Source organism: Sus scrofa, chromosome 1 (genome assembly GCF_054392235.1).
Source record: "Sus scrofa isolate SSC_HxYL_T2T_F1_AM1 chromosome 1, Sscrofa_HxYL_maternal_Yorkshire_Landrace_v2.0, whole genome shotgun sequence".
In the NCBI taxonomy this organism is placed as follows: domain Eukaryota; kingdom Metazoa; phylum Chordata; class Mammalia; order Artiodactyla; family Suidae; genus Sus; species Sus scrofa.
Window position 1 is genome coordinate 128,519,800 of NC_139383.1, and position 16,943 is coordinate 128,536,742.

The 16,943-nt window shown below is 39.9% G+C and overlaps 1 protein-coding gene and 1 pseudogene across 5 annotated transcripts in view; one reads left to right on the forward strand and one right to left on the reverse strand.

The window, feature by feature from the left end:
- The window catches only part of MYO5A (myosin VA), a 232,704-nt gene that overhangs the window by 30,769 nt on the left and 184,992 nt on the right, over window positions 1-16,943 (forward strand). The gene's annotated exons all lie outside the window — the stretch shown is intronic.
- LOC106508991 (large ribosomal subunit protein P1 pseudogene) lies at window positions 9,273-15,206 on the reverse strand (annotated as a pseudogene).

Consider the following 16,943-nt stretch of genomic DNA (forward strand, 5'->3'; position numbering starts at 1 on the left):
GCTGCATCTAATCCATCCACTGAATTCTTAATATTTATTATTGTATTTTTTCAGTTCTAAAGGTTCTACTTGCCTTTTAAAAAATATTTGAGCTCTCCAGTAAACTATTGCATATTTTTAAATATATTAACTTACTGTTTTTATTGAGGTGTAATTGACAAATAACATTTTGTTAGTTTTAGGTATACAACATAATGATTTGATATTTTTATGCACTGCAAAATGATCACTACAATAAGTCTTGTTAACATCTATCACCATACATAGTTACAATTTTTTTCCTTGTGATGAGGACTTTTTTTTTTTTTTTTTTTTTGCTTTTTAAGGCTACATCCACAGCATATGGAGGTTCCCAGGCTAGGGGTCTCATCCAAGCTACAGCTGCCAGCCTATGCCACAGGCACAACCACAGCAATGCCAGATCCGAGCTGTGTCTGCAACCTACACCACGGCTCATGGCAATGCTGGATCCTTAACTCACTGATCGAGGCCAGGGATTACTGAACCCGAAACCTCATGGTTCCCAGTCGGATTCGTTTCTGCTGCACCATGATGGGAACTCCAATGATGAGGACTTTTAAAATCCACTCTTTTAGCAACTTTCAAATATTATTATTATTATTTTCTTTCTAGGGCAGCACCCATGGCATATGGAAGTTATGGAAGTTTGCAGGCTAGAGGTTGAATTGGAGTTACAGCTGCTGGCCTACGCCACAGCCGCAGCAACTCGGAATCCAAGCCATGTCTGCAATCTAAACTACAGCTCACAACAACCCGCTGGATATTAGTTGGATTTGTTTCTGTTCCGCCACAATGGGAACTCCAAATATGCAGTATTATTAACTGTAGTCATGCTGTACATTACATCCTCATGACTTACTTATTTTGTAACTGGAAGTTTGTACCTTTCAACACCCTTCATCTATTTTGGCCACTTCCTACACCTCTCTGGCAACACCAGTCTGCTCTCTGTATCTGTGAGCTTGATTTTTAATGTTCGTAATTTTTAAAGTATGGGCTTGTTCAGTCAAGTATCTGGGTCACCTGTGGCTCCTTTTCTATTGTCTCCTCTCTTGGATTTTGGTAATTTAGTCTTTTTGCCTGTCAAGCATGCTAATTTTTTTATTGAATGGAACACATCCTATATGAAAAATAATAGAGGCTCTGGGTGATATCTTCCAAAAATGATTTAATTTTTTTCTGGCAGCCAGACTGATAACCTTTTCCAATTAGGGACTGAGATGTTTCACTGTGTTTCAGACTTTTTAAGGGCAGTAAATTTCCAATTTGGCCCTAATCTTACATGTAATGTTTTAAAGATTTTAAGTAGAAGCTGGGATATATCCACCAGACTTTTATCCTGCCTTAGCTCCAATTTTTATTTCCTTACCCCCTGAGTTGCCAAAATTTCATTTAGCTATTTAGCTTTTTAATGGTTGCTTTCTACTTGGTTTCTTCGCTACTTTCCCTGCACGTCTACAGTTTAGAAACTAACAAAATGCCCCAAGGGGAAATTGTGAGCAACAGGGACTACTGGTTTTTCTCTGATATCCTGCCCCCTCCAACCATGGAGTTCAAAAACTACTGGTTCACCTAGTTTATCTTTTTAGACTAGTGAGACTGTCACAAGTTCTAAGTCAGTACTCTCAGTTTAGCTTCTGTTACCCATAAGGTAAACTGGCATATGACCTGAAGGAAAAAGTAGTAGCAAATGGAGAGTTCACCTCAGTATGTGTCCCTTACTCTGGGAACTTGGACCCTCAAATCATGATTCTTTGGTGGCTCTCCAACACCTTTGATCAGCTGGGGTTTATTGTTTTTGTTTTGGATTTTATCCAGCTTTCTTAGTTGTTCTCAGTGAGATTTTTAGTCTTAAGTTATCCATCATATCTAGAACCAAAAGTCCTTTGCTAAACTATTTTATAAGTGTATGTTGTAAGCACTTTTCTTATGCAGATGCAGTAATTTTTCAGATGGTTTAATATAAACTATTTTTTGTCATTAAAAAAAATCTTGTAATAGGTAAAGTAACAGTTTATGAAAACTTTTGCATATCTTATCAGTCATTCCAAAGATGTATATAACCCAGCATATGTGCATGTGTAGGTGTGAAGTAAATCTTAAAATAGCTTTCCATTTTTAAAGACACTACATTTTCCTAATATTTTTGGAATTTTCACACTTTTGTTGGTTGTATGGTATACAAAGTGAAAACCTAATTTTGGCTAGTATTCAGTTTATGATCTATTTATGAAAAAGCTGTTTTTATATTTTTTATGATAATGTTTCTTAGAGATAAATTTGAATTGTTTTGTATGTTAAAAGTAACCAAACAGGAGTTCCTGTTGTGGTACAGCGGAAATGAATCTGACTAGGAACCATAACGTTGCGGGTTTGACCCTGTGTCCCCCTTAGTGGGTTAAGGATCTGGCATTGCTGTGAGCTGTGATGTAGGTTGCAGACTCGGCTCGGATCCTGTGTCGCTGTGGCTGTGGCGTAGGCCAGAAGCTGTAGCTCTAATTAGACCCCTAGACCCCTAGCCTTGGAACCGCCATATGCCGAAAGTGTGGCCCTAAAAAGCAAAAAAAGAAAAAATAAACAACCAAACAACAATAGAAACCTTTAGCTATACATATATCTTTTTCTTTTTTTCTTTTTTTTTTTTTGGTCATGCCAGAAGCATGTGGAATTTTCCAGGCCAGGGATCAAACCTGTGCCACTGCAGTGACAATGCTGGGTTCTTGACTTGCTGTGCCACAAGGGAACTGCTATATATTTTTCTATAACTAAATTTTCTCTATACTTATAATTACTCCTGTCAAGCAAATTTATTTTTCTAAGTATATTGGTTATAAATCTTTCTAAAGTCTGTTATTAAAAATAGGGTATACTATGTATTTTACTTGGAAAATACAGAAAACCCTGTGAAAATTAAAAAAAAAAAACAATGAAGTATCGAAGACCACTCCTCAAAGACAACTAATGCTAATTTTTGAATGCAGTCTGTGTTTTAGATGCTGTGCTGCCCCACTCAGATCTTATCTTTGAGGACTTCCCAACTCCCTTTTCCAAGCTGCTGTGGAGGTTTGAGGGAATTTTTTCAGTTTAAGAGAGTCATTTTGGAGTTCCCATCATGACTCAGTGGTAGTGAACCCTACTAGGATCTGTGGGGATGTGGGTTGGATCCTTGGCCTTGCTCAGTGGGTTGAGGATCCAGCATTGCTGTGGCTGTGGTGTAGGCTGGCTGCTGAAGCTCTGATTCAACCCCTAGCCTGAGAACTTCCATATGCCACGAATGCAGCCCTAAAAAAAAAAGCAAAAAAAAAAAAAAAAAAGAGAGCCCTTTTGCCCAAAGTCACACTTTTTTCTAGGGCAGCCCAGTGACTGGTTGATGCAGGGGTATGAAGGCCTTTGTGCCAGCTCAGGGCAACTCAGAAGGGTCATTGCAGCTCCATGTGGGGTTGACTGAGGTCTTTGTTGGGCCTGTGTTGTAGTTCAGCTTCTTTCTCTGCCCAGTGTTCCCTTCACTTCTTCATAGCTGTAGATCCCAGGAGCACTCCTAATAAGCTGCCCATATACCATTCTCCATCTCAAAGTGTACTTCCTGGGAAATTCAAACTGCAGCAGTCCCTTTATAGCTTTTTCATCTCATGTTTTTTATATAGTCAAGATTATTTTAAATATATATATATATATATCATCTCTATTTCTGTGCAGCTCTTTTCCCTATTTATGACATGAGCAGTTTTCCTTGTTATTTAAAATATATGTTTTTTAAGACTACTATATGGATTGGATATAGTTTATTTATAATCTTAACTCTGTTGCTGGACATTTATTTCCATAGTTTGGGTATTATAAATCATGCTGCTGTGAATATTTGTAAAATACAATTTTTATATGTATTTTGGACTATTTTCATAGAATTGATTCCTAAAGATAAAATTACTGAATATTTTTAACGTACTTTGTATTTAATGCTAAATTGCTTTCCAGAAAGCAGTTTACATTTTCATTAGCAATGTATTAATGTCCTTCACCAAATGTCCTATTTGCATATGCATTACTTTTCCTTTCTAAAGAGAGGATATTGAATACAATTTAAACTTTTTTGAGTGATGGGCCATCATTAATAAAGGTGACTAGTAGGGCAATAGTACAGTGAAGCTCTTGTGGTTTGCTAAGGCATTTGGGATATTTGCCCATATACTAAATTACCTCAGGTCAAAAAATTTAGAGGGCCTGCTTTCTTCATTGTGAGGCCAAAAAATCCTTATCTATTCTCTGGTTCCCCAAATTTTTGCAGCTCTCTTCTCTGCACTGGATACTCTTTTGAGGGTCTTCCTTGATTGTGATGAACCTTCTTTAATTCCCATCCATTTTGTTTAGCTCAGCATCCACTCTCACTTCAGCCACATGTGGTCAGGGTGGCAACCTGTCCTGTGCTGGCCATTCCATGTCCCATCTCCTGGGACTCTCTCAGAGGAGGGATGCTCACTCCCTGTGGTTAGACCTATAGACTGGGATCCTCAGGATCTCTGTGCTGGGTGTCTTTCACCAGGCCTGGGGCCCAGAAAACAGGAGTTGCAGAAGGCACAAAGGAGCAGAGATGAGGAATTGAGAAGGACCGAATAGCTTTCCAAGCCCTACTTCCAATTCTCTGTGAAGCCCTGTTCCTGTTTGTAGGCTTCATGAAGAGCCCCATATCCTTGAAGTCCTCCTTACCTGCCTAAGTTAACTCAAGTTTGTTTGTTAGAACAACATTACTTTTCTGTCTTTAAACTGAAATGACCTTGGAACAGATAAAATTATAAAGTAAGACTAGAGGAGGAGTCTTAGAATGAAAACTTGAGGGATTCTCCTTCAAGTAAAGCATTAGTGCATACAAGGGCTTTATGTCTTCTCTTTTGAACACTCAGAGGCCATTTTTACCTTTTATTCTTAATACTGGTCTGGATAGTTGAATTTTAGCCACTTGTAAGTCAGTTTAGTTTTTTTCGTACTTTAGGCTGAAATGTATTTTTCATCATGGATCTCCAGAGTGACTGGTTATTGGCTAACCTTCGGTTTTTGTAAATATCATAAGGAAAACTAATTGCCAGTTGGACACTGTTAAGAACCGTGTGATTGTCAACCTTGAACATTTATTTAAAAGTCTCTGCAATACTTGGTTTCCTTAATGTTGAAGTGCTCAGGTAGATTAGTTCAGCAGAATCATTAGTATATGCCCAGACCTTGGCATTTAGGTAATAGATTATAAGAAGTACATTCTACCTTATATTTAGTCAGAATGACTTGTGTTTTGATAACAAGTATCTGGAGGGAACACTGACTAAATACTGTGATATATTTGTAATCCACTGCTGAATGAAGGTAATGTGCTTTATGGAGTTGAAACGCTTTTCTATTGGCAGGAAAGATCTGTGAGTTTTAGAACAGAATCAGTGAGACCCTTGGCCCCTTGTCCATCTGTAGTCTTTATTCTGGTCCCCAACCCAGAGATTTCAACTTATGTTTTTGGTCATGTTGGCAGTTGTGTAATGTGTAGATGGATTAGTGAAAGGCCACCTTGATTAATAGGGAACGTATTATTGATGATGAGTCAAAAATGCTCTTTGTTGGGAAACCAAAGGTGGCATCATTCAGTGATGAAGACATGTTTTCTTAATATAAGAGAGGAAAAATGTATGAGTCTGTATTCCTGGTTTGGACTGGTCCTCCATGCCCCATTCTTTTCTGTTGCAGGTCGAGCTGTCATAGTGTGGGGTGTTAGAGCAAGAGGCTAAATAGGGAAACTTCTGCTGTTACTTCACCCTTGGGCTTTTAGTTTTTCCACACTCTTATGTAATACAAGTTAAACCATGGTTTTGTTATAGTTTGTTACAAATAATTTATTATTAAATATAGATTATTTGAAATTTCAGAAGAAAAAGGACATACTTTTACCCATATTTCCCCCTACCTCCTGTATACCTACCTAAATAGACCAAATATAATGGCATCTATGGAGGCTGTGTGACAGTGAAGTCAGAATACTCAGTGTGTCTAGTGTTTGGAACTTGTTGCCAAGGTTGTAGTCACTCTCAGTTTGTTTTCCTGAGTACATTGTTGTGTAAGTAGCATGTTTTAGTGCTAAAGACCACATTTTTGAAATGGAAGAAACATTCTTCATTCTTTGTTATGTACTGTGGGAAAGAGTGGCCACATACTTATTTTATGGTTCAGCAATTAATGACTCAAAGTAGAATAAATCTGATTTACAAAACTATAAATTAAAACAATTTGTTAGCTACTTAATCTGTGGCTACAATTAAATCACTCTCAATCTTTTGGCTCTCAGATATAGGTTTGCCTTGGATAAGCAGCTACTCTTCCTGTCCCTTTCTTCCAGAACATGTTACCTGACTCTAGAGTGCCAAGGTTCACAGCCTGTTCACACATGGCCAGGGACAGCTCTCTTCCCTTGGACCTTGGCAGCAGCCTAAGGGTTCTACAAGCTTTAGTTCTCATCCCTACGAGCCCACAGCCCTGTTGATTCACAGCCTAAGCACTGGTTCTGAGTTTTCTCCTGTGGTTAAAAACAAATGAAACATTTCATTATGGAAGAATCTAAAACATGTACTAAAGTAGGAAAAATAGTACCAGTTCCCTTGTACCCTTCCCTCATCTTCAACAGTATCGACTCATGGCTAGTCTTCTATCCTCACCAACTTCTGCACTTCCACATTATTTTGAAGAAAATCCCAGATGTACTGTCATTTCATCCCAAATATTTCAACATGTATCTATGTAGAAAAGAGTTATCATATTAGGCTGACTGTTACTCTTTGAAAGACTTGCCTACAGGTTGGGCTTTTGGTTTGCATCTGGAAACTTGGATTTGGGGGAGGGCATGGTTCTCACCATCTTAACTGACAGTAGCTCTCTGTGCCTAAGCTTTGTGTACAAACAATATAGTTGATGCTGAACACCTGCTTTTCCTTCTGGCAGCCTGAAATCTTGGAATATGCTAGACAGAATGGGCCTTTGTAACCGGTCCCAATAGAACCTTGGGTGCTGAGTCTCTGATGAGCTTCTCTGGTAGACAGCATTGTCACAACTTGTTGCTGGGAGAGTTAAGCACATCCTGTGTGACTCCACTGGGGGAAGATTCTTGGAAGCTTGAATTTGGTTTCTTCTGGGTATCACCCTGTGTACCTTTTCCTTTTGCTTGGTATCCTTTTGCTGTGATAAATCTTAGCGGTATGATATATACTGAGTCCTGTGAACCTTCCTAGTATATCACTGAACCAGGAGTGGTCTTGGGGATCCCTGACACAGTATCTCTAACACAAGTACACATATACAAACACATATATACATTCACCACAATACTATCATTATACATTAAAATATTCATAAATCCCCCTTAATGACATTTTTTAATGTCATCACATGTCAAATCAGTATTTGCATTTCCAGTTGTGTCATAAAGTGAATCAAGGTTCTGATGTTACAGGTGGTTATTTTTGTTTGTTTTTTTTGGCTCCCCTGCTGCATGTGGAGTTATCAGGCCAGGGATTAGATCTGAGCTGCAGTTGGGACTTACATCACAGCTGTGGCAATGACGGATCCTTAACCCACTGTGCCAGGCCAGGGATGGGTCCCAGGGTTTCAGAGACACTGTCGATCCTGTTTTGCCACAGTGTAAACTCTGGTTGGTATTTCTTTCCTTCCTTCCTTCCTTCCTTCCTTTCCTTTCTTTCTTCCTTTCTTCCTTCCTTTCTTCCTTTCTTTCTTTCTTTCTTTCTTCCTTTCTTCCTTCCTTCCTTTCTTTCTTTCTTTCTTCCTTCCTTTTCTTTTCTTTTCTTTTCTTTTCTTTTCTTTTCTTTTCTTTTCTTTTCTTTTTCTTTCTTTCGTCTCTTTAGGGCTACACCCGCCCTCAGGCTAGGGGTCGGATCGGAGTTGTTGCTGCTGGCCTACGCCAGAGCCATAGCAATGCCAGATTCAAGCCGAATCTGCGACCTACACCACAGCTCACAGCAACACCGGATCCTTAACACACTGAGTGAGGCCAGGGATTGAACCTGCAACCTCATGGTTCCTAGTTGGATTCGTTTCCGTTGTGTTAAGACGGGAGCTTCTGGTATTGCTTTAAGCCTCTCTTAATCTATATATTCCCTCTCCTTCTCTTTCTTTTTTCCTTGAAATTTATTTGTTGGCGAAACTGGGTCATTTTTCCCGTGGAATTTCCTACAGTCTGATTTTTTATTATATTGCCATGGTGTAGTTTAATGTGTTTCTCTGTGAATTGGTAGTGAATCTAGAGGCTTTTTGTGTGAGTTTTTGAAAGCCGTGTGCTTCATATGTCCTGAGGCTATGCCTTAACTTCTGTTTAATATTTGCCAAGCACTTTGAGGTACTTGGATAAAAGGGGTTCTAACAGTAAATACCTTTGTTTTTATTAGCATGAGACTTGATCTTCTGACACTTGGAGTCTGACTCATTGCACTTTTGAGAATTGAGTTAAAAGTGCATAGCTTAGTGTTCACTACCTGTCTTTCAGGTACTAGCCCTGGCAGAGTTCCCTGAGCTAAAGCTGGCTTTAATTATTTAGGGTTGGTATAGTGCTATGGAAACCAGATATTATGATGTAGATGGAAATATAGTTTTTTTTTAAGTCTATCTTACTATTTTTTTAAAACTCTAAAACCTGAGAAATAGAAAACATTAGAACCCTACTAAAATCAGTAAACCCTATCATTAATGTATTAATTTGCTATGCAACATAATCCTTCAGAATCTCAGCAACTAAATTCTAATTAATGCTACTAAGTTCCTCCTATTTCAACTCTGTAGGAATAGTTTGACAGCAAGGATCCAATGTAATTATCATAGGTCATCTTTGGTGATGTGTCTTTGAAATACCATGTATTTGGGCATTTAACAAACATTTAGAGTATAGATGTGCACTTTAAATTAAAAAAAAAAATTGTTTTGGAGTTCCCTTTGTGGCTCATTGGGTTAAGAACCCACCTAGTATCTGTGACGGTGTGGGTTTGATCCCTGGCCTCGCTCAGTGTGTTAAGGATCCAATGTTGTTGTGAGCTGTGGTGTAGGTCCCAGATGCAGCTTGGATCCTACATTGCTATGGTTGTGGTGTAGGCCAGCAGCGGCAGCTCCAATTTGACCTCTAGCCCGGAAACTTTCATATGTTGTGTGTGTGGCCATAAAAAGAAAAAATTTTTTTTTTTTTAAATTCAGTGTTTTTTTGAACATGTAACTAAAGAGGTTTATTCAAAAAGACCAAAGCCCATGTCATCATCAGATTCCTCATATTCTTCTTTGCTTCCAAGTTCTTCTCCTCAGTTGGGACAGCAGTGATATAGGGGGCAGGACCTCCTGCTGGTGCAGCATAAGCTGTGGGGGCAGGTCCACCAGCCCCTGCATTGTAGATGAGGCTCCTGAATTTGACATTAGCCAGAGCCTTTGCAAACAAGCCTGGCTAGAAAGGTTCAACATTTACATGGTCTGCTTTAATGAGGGCATAAATTTTACCCTCCATTACCTCATTGTCCTGCAGAATGAGGACAGAGTAGATGCAGGCAGACTGTGAGACAGAGAGGCCAGGATGCAGGAGAATGCTAGGCAGGACCTGCTGGGTGCGGTGCTAGTTGTCAGATGAAATGAGGTCCTCATCCCAGCATGGCCTTAGCATCCCCGGAAGGACCAAGCACATTAGTGGAGGCTGAGGAAAGGCTAAATTTCTTAAATTTTTAATAAAATACACGTAAAATTTCCCATCCTAACCATTTGTACGTATATAGTTCAATAGTGATAGGTACATTCATGTTGTGTAATTAATCTTTGGGATAATTTTCATCTTGCTAAACTAAAACTCTACACATTAAACAACAGCTCCCCATTTCTTCCTCCCACCAGCCCAGTGGCAACCACTTTTCTACTTTTTGTCTATGAGCTTGGCTACTCTAGGTATCTCATATGAGTAGAATCATACTGTATTTGTCTTTTTTGTGACCAGCTTATTTCACTTAGCAGAATGTCCTTATGTTTCATCCTTATTGTAGCATGTATCAGAATTTCTTTCCTTGTCAAAACTGAATAATATTTCAGTCATAGACATATACAGTTATCAGTAGTTTCACAGTTACCTGTGGTCAGTCACTGTCCGAAAATATTAAATGGAAAATTCCAGACTTTAGATTTGGCAGTGGTTTCTTGAATATGACAAGTTTTCATAAGTTTTAAATTGTGTGCCACTCTGAATAGCTTGATGAAATCTTGCACCATTCCACCACTTCCTGCCCAGGACATGAATCATTCTTTTGTCCAGCATTTTCTGTCTGTTAGCGACTTAGTAGCCCTCTTGGTTCAGATCAGCTGTTCTGGCATTGCAGTGCTTGTGTTCAAGTAACCCTTATTTTACTTAATAATGGCCCAAAGCACAAGAGTAGTGATGCTGGCAGTTCAGTTAGTCTTTCACTATGCCCAATTTTTTAATTTTTTTTTTTTTTTTTTTTGGTCTTTTTGCCTTTTCTAGAGCCACTCCCGTGGCATATGGCGGTTCCCAGGCTAGGGGTCCAACAGAGCTGTAGCCACCAGCCTACACCAGAGCTACAGCAACAGGGGATCTGAGCCAAGTCTGAGACCTACACCACAGCTCACGGCAATGCCGGATCCTTAACCCACTGAGCAAGGCCAGGGATCAAACCTGCACCCTCATGGTTCCTAGTCAAATTCGTTAACCACTGAGCCACGACGGGAACTCCAACTGTGCCTAATTTATAAATAGCTTTATTATAGGTATGTACATATAGGAAAAAGCAGTATATATAAGATTTTGTTACTATTCACAGTTTTGGGCATCCACTAAGGGCCTTGCAATGAATTCCCTAGTGGATGCCTGAAACAATGGGAGCGAACTACTCTACTATGTTTTGTTTACTCATTCATCTGTTGGTGGTAATTTGGATTGCTTCTACCTTTTGGATTGCTTCTACCTTTTGGATATTGTGTAGAATGCCGCTGAGAACATGGGTATAAAAATATCTCTAAGCCTACTTTCAATTCTTTGGGATATATACCAAGAAGTGGAATTCTGTTTTATTTTTTCAAGAACTGCCATACTGTTTTCCACAGCAACTGAACCATTTTAATTTCCAACAATAGTGCACAAGGATTCCAATTTCTTCACATTCTCTTTAACAGTTGTTATTTTCTGGGTTTTTTTTTTTTTTTTTTTTTTTGAGAGTTGGTGTCTTAATGAGCATGAGGTAATATCTCATTGTGATTTTTTATTTGCATTTCCCTAATGATTAATGACATTGAGGATCTTCCATATACTTGTTGGCCATGTGTATATCTTCTTTGGAGAAAAGTCCTTTGCTTTTACATTTTGATCTTTGATCTGTCTTGAGTCAATTTTTATATGTGGTGTAAGGTTAGAGTCTGACTTTATTCCCTGCAGTTACACTCATATACTTTGGTTTAATAGTGCATAAGTAGGAGTTCTCATCGTGGCTCAGCAGTAATGTACCCTGCTAGTATCCATGAAGACGTAGGTTGGATCCCTGGCCTTTCTCAGTGTGTTAAGGATCCGGTGTTGCTGTGCACTGTGGTGTAGGTCACAGGTGCAGGTCAGATCTGGCATAGCTGTGGTATGGTGTAGGCCAGCAGCTGTGGCTCTGATTTGACCCCCTAGCCTGGGAACCTCCATATGCCTTGGATGCAGCCCTAAAAAGCAAAAACAAACAAACAAATAAAAACCAAACATGAACACACCATCTTAAAGGTCAGGGTAGGGCTCTCAAGTCAGTTGTGCTATTGACTGATTTATCTCATTTTTCCTCAAAAGAGTCCCCCCCCCCCCCCCCCGGTCTTTTTGCCATTTCTTGGGCTGCTGCTGAGGCACATGGAGATTCCCAGGCTAGGGGTCTAATCGGAGCTGTAGCCTCCGGCCTATGCCAGAGCCACAGCAACACGGGATCTGAGCCGAGTCTGTAACCTATACCACAACTCATGGCAACACTGGATCCTTAACCCGCTGAGCAAGGCCAGGGGTCAAACCCGCAACCTCATGGTTCCTAGTTGGATTTGTTAACCACTGAGCCACGACAGGAACGCCTCAAATGAGTTTTAATAAGACAAATTGGTAAATAATATTTACTAATTTTAAGTAGTAATTTATAACTCTTGGCTTAGGTTCTTACACTTTTTATAATGAAGAGTTTTTATTTATTTATTTTATTTTTAATTTTTTTATTTTTAGGGTCACACCTGTGGCATATGGAGGTTGCCAGGCTAGGAATTGAATTGGAGCTACAGCTGCCGGCCTATGCCACAGCCATGGCAATAGCCAGATCCGAGCCACGTCTGTGACTTACACCACAGCTCATGGCAATGCCAAATCCCTAACCCACTGAGCGAGGCCAGGGATTGAACCCCAAACCTCATGGTTTCTGGATTCGTTTCTGCTGCATCATGATGGAACTCCTATGAAGAGTTTTTAGATGCAAAGCAAAGAGAATAGTAAAACAAACCCACAAGCACACAGCTTCATCAGATGTCAGCATTTTGCATATATTGCTTCTTCTCTTCCCTCTTCCAAGATTTTTTTCTTTCTGGAGTATTTTAGGGCAAATCCCAATCATTTTATCATTTTGCTCATATTTATGTAAACATGTAGATGTTTAATGTAAACATATAGATTTCTGATCAAATATGTATTTTATCAGAATGTGCTTTTCTATGTACTTTATAGTAGAATACTTATATAATCAATTAGTATTGTTCTAAATCCTGGGACTAGGACCAGCAGCATAATTTTGATATTTGAAATTGCTTCATAGTTTTGTAATTTTGCATATTGCTTTATGGTATTTCTTTGATTATACCTATAACTAATATGCTTCCTAAGCCTCAGGAACCCAAACCTCAGTTGTAACATAGCTCTTTTGGAAAAATATGAACTGCTCTCCACGTTAGAATGTGATTTCTAGGAAATCATTATTTATGATTATCAGCTACATATATTTGTTTTATTTAAAATTTTTTATTTTAAAAATTTTTATTGAAGTATAGTGGATTTACAATATCATGTTGGTTTCAGGCATGTTGCACAGTGATTCAATTATAGGTGTGTTTGTGTATATATACATATATTCTTTTCAGTATCTTTTCCCTTATAGATTATTACAAAATATTAAGTATAGTTCCCTGTGCTATACAGTAGGTTCTTATTGGTAGCTGTATATATTTATAAACTGCTATAATGAGAAGTCACAGAAAAGATTACAAAATTATGCTTTTTTTTCTAAATTTTCTCCCTTGATGTTCTGAGTCCTAGTGGATATTATGTAATAAGACCATTATTCTTTCAACTCTTTACTCTCCCCACCCCCCGTCCCCCCGCTTTTCGGCCTCATCCATGGCATATGGAAATTCCTGGGCCAGGGATCAAATCTGAGCCACATCTGTGACCTACACCGCAACTGTGACAATGCTGGCTCCTAACCCACTGTGCCGGGCCAGGGATTGAACTGGTAGAGTCACAGAGACAAGCTGGAGCATTAACCCAGAGTGCCACAGCGGGAATTCCTCAACTCCTTACTTTTTTTTTTTTTTTTTTTTTTTGTCTCTTTTTTGTTGTTGTTGTTATTGTTGTTGTTGTTGTTGTTGCTATTTCTTGGGCCGCTCCCGCGACATATGGAGGTTCCCAGGCTAGGGGTTGAATCGGAGCTGTAGCCACCGGCCTACGCCAGAGCCTCAGCAACTTGGGATCCGAGCCGCGTCTGCAACCTACACCACAGCTCACGGCAACGCCGGATCGTTAACCCACTGAGCAAGGGCAGGGACCGAACCCGCAACCTCATGGTTCCTAGTCGGATTCGTTAACCACTGCGCCACGACGGGAACTCCCTCAACTCCTTACTTTTTAACTGGAGAATTTAATAAAATTCAATAAAGTGGGAAAATTTTTGCTCTAGAAGAAGTACTACCTGGAAGTTAATAATTCAGAAACACATGACCATTGAACTGAAAGATAATCCAAGGACTCTTCCAAGATTAGGAAGTTTTCTTAGTCTTTGTATTGCCTGATTATCCATTGCTACTGGAACCCAAAGATGGGATCAGATAGGTCATCTCAGCAGGCTGTTTGAAGTAGGGCTACTTGGTAACTAATAGCTATTTGGTAATTAATTGGAGGGCGGAGTCAGGGGAATCAGTGGTGTTAAGAGCTCTTGCAGTACTAGTTAATTCCTTTAATCAGAGAGGAATAAAGACTGTATATAGGATCCTGAAACCCAAGAATGATGGTCAAGAATAATGCAAAATTGGAGTTCCTTTCGTGGCTCATCAGTAACAAATTCAACTAGTGTCCATGAGGACGTGCGTTCCATCCCTGGCCTCGCTCAGTGGGTTAAGGATCCGGTGTTGCTGTGGGCTATGGTGTAGGTCGCAGACTCGGCTCAGATCCCGTGTTACTGTGGCTGTGGTATAGGCCAAAGCTACAGCTCCAATTTGATCTCCAGCCTAGGAGCTTCCATATGCTGCAGGTGCAGCCCTAGAAAAGAAAAAAGAAAAAGAAGAATGCAAAATTGAAACAAGGGAAAGCCATGGTGTAAAACCCATTTTAGCATGCTTTTTTATACATGCTTCAGATAAGTAGTTTTTTGTCACATAACATATTTCTCTCTCTGAGAGCCCCAACATTTTAAATACTGAGGTAAAAATTCCTGGAGTTCCTGTGGTAGCTCAGTGGTTAACGAATCTGACTAGGAACCATGAGGTTGCGGGTTCGATCCCTGCCCTTGCTCAGTGGGTTAAGGATCTGGCGTTGCCGTGAGCTGTGGTGTAGGTTGCAGACATGGCTTGGATCCTGCGTTGCTGTGGCTCTGGCAGAGGTGGGTGGCTACAGCTCCGATTAGACCCCTGGCCTGGGCACCTCCATATGCCACGAGAGTGGCCCAAGAAATGGCAAAAAGACAAAAAAAAAAAAAAAAATTCCTATCAGAGTCTTCTGAAAAGATATTTAAGAAGTATTCATGCATAATACAAATACTAGTTCATTACTTTCTTAAGAAACTGCGCATTCCCATGCTGATATTTCAAACTCTGAAACTCTACTCTACCCACGTGCCTAAAGGGGTGTATATTTGTGGGGAATCTTCCACAGAGACTTGATTGTGAGCATCTGACGACTCCATGGGGCCTGATGGTGGTCAGGTGTGCCCAGTTGGCCTTTAGAATTAGCCCCCACCCCACTCCTCTTAGCCTTTCAGTGAATGACAGGGAGAAAGTGTAATTCTGTTTCATGTCTTTTTTTTCTCGTGTTTTAGAAGAATTTTACCTAAGTTACTATTTCAAAAAATATATGTATGCAAGACTTTTTCAACTGGGAAATCCTCTCACAATTTATTAATGGGTCCAGTCTCTTTAAAAATGTGAAGAAACTAACATTACAGATATACAAGGATGACCTTTCTGAAATGGTGACATTTGAGGTAAGGTTTGAAAAGAAAGCTCCTGATAGTGTAATATAGAGAAAATGAAAGTTGGGGCTAGACATTTTTGGCTCAAATCTGGCTCCACCGATAAACTAACCCTGTCAATTTGATCAAGCTACCTTACCTCACCCAACCTCCGTTTTTTCATCTGTAAAACAGGGATGATAATGCCCAATGATGGGACTGTGTGGGTTAGAATGGACCATGGTTCTTTGACCTCCTTTTGACATTTGATCAGGAGGAGAGGACTGGACATGGCCAGCAGAGAACAGACTATGCCATTGCACACACCACCACACTTCCTTTTAACCCAGAGCCTTGTTCATAAGAGGGACTCAATGGATATATATTTAATAGAAATTTCATTTGAAAATGAATAGGAGGGAATTCCCATTGTGGCTCAGTGGGTTAAGGACCCAACATTGTTTCTGTGAGGATGCAGGTTCGATCCCTGTCCTCACTCTGGGTTAAGGATCCAGTGTTGCTGTGGCTGTGGTGTAGGCCACAGCTGCAACTGATTCAACCCCTGGCTGGTGGTGAACTTCCATACGCAGTAGGTATGGCTGTAAAAAGAAAAAAGAAAAGAAAAATTAATAGGAAAAATGCAGAAGAGGAATGTGATTTAAATAATTCATAAAAATGAAAAACAATTTACCATGGACATCCTGACTGCAAGTTTACTTATTTATTTATTTTTGTCTTTTTGCCTTTTCTAGGGCCACTCCTGTGGCATATGGAGGTTCCCAGGCTAGGTGTCCAATCGGAGCCATAGCCGACGGCCTGCGCCACAGCCACAGCAACTCAGGATCCGAGCCTTGTCTGTGACCTACACCACAGCTCACAGCAACGTTGGATCCTTAACCCACTGAGCAAGGCCAGGGATCGAACCCGAAACCTCATGGTTCCTAGTTGGATTCATTAATCACTGCGCCACAATGGGAACTCCAGGGGCAATAATCTTCATGCTTGTCTTCTCAGTTTTTTTTTTTTTTTTTTGTCTTTTTGCCTTTTCTTGGGCCGCACCCATGGCATACGGAGGGTCCCAGGCTAGGGGTCTAATCAGAGCTGTAGCTGCCGGCCTACGCCACAGCCACAGCAACGCAGGATCCTTAATCCACTGAGAAAGGGCAGGGATCGAATCCACAACCTCATGGTTCCTAGTTGGATTCGTTAACCACTGTGCCACAATGGGAACTCCAGGGGCAATAATCTTTATGTTTGTCTTCTCTTAAAAACTTTTTCTACCAAACATGTTTTTTTGTTATTGTTGTTTTAAAATGGTCTACCCACTTCACTTCTTGGCTATAGTGTGTTAAAATTGCATTTGTATAGTAGAAATGTGTCTAATTAGTATCCATGGAAGAGGTTACTTGATTAAACATTATGCCAATTTATGTTTTTCTTTTAATTTCATTTCAGTAGCATTGGCCAGTATAA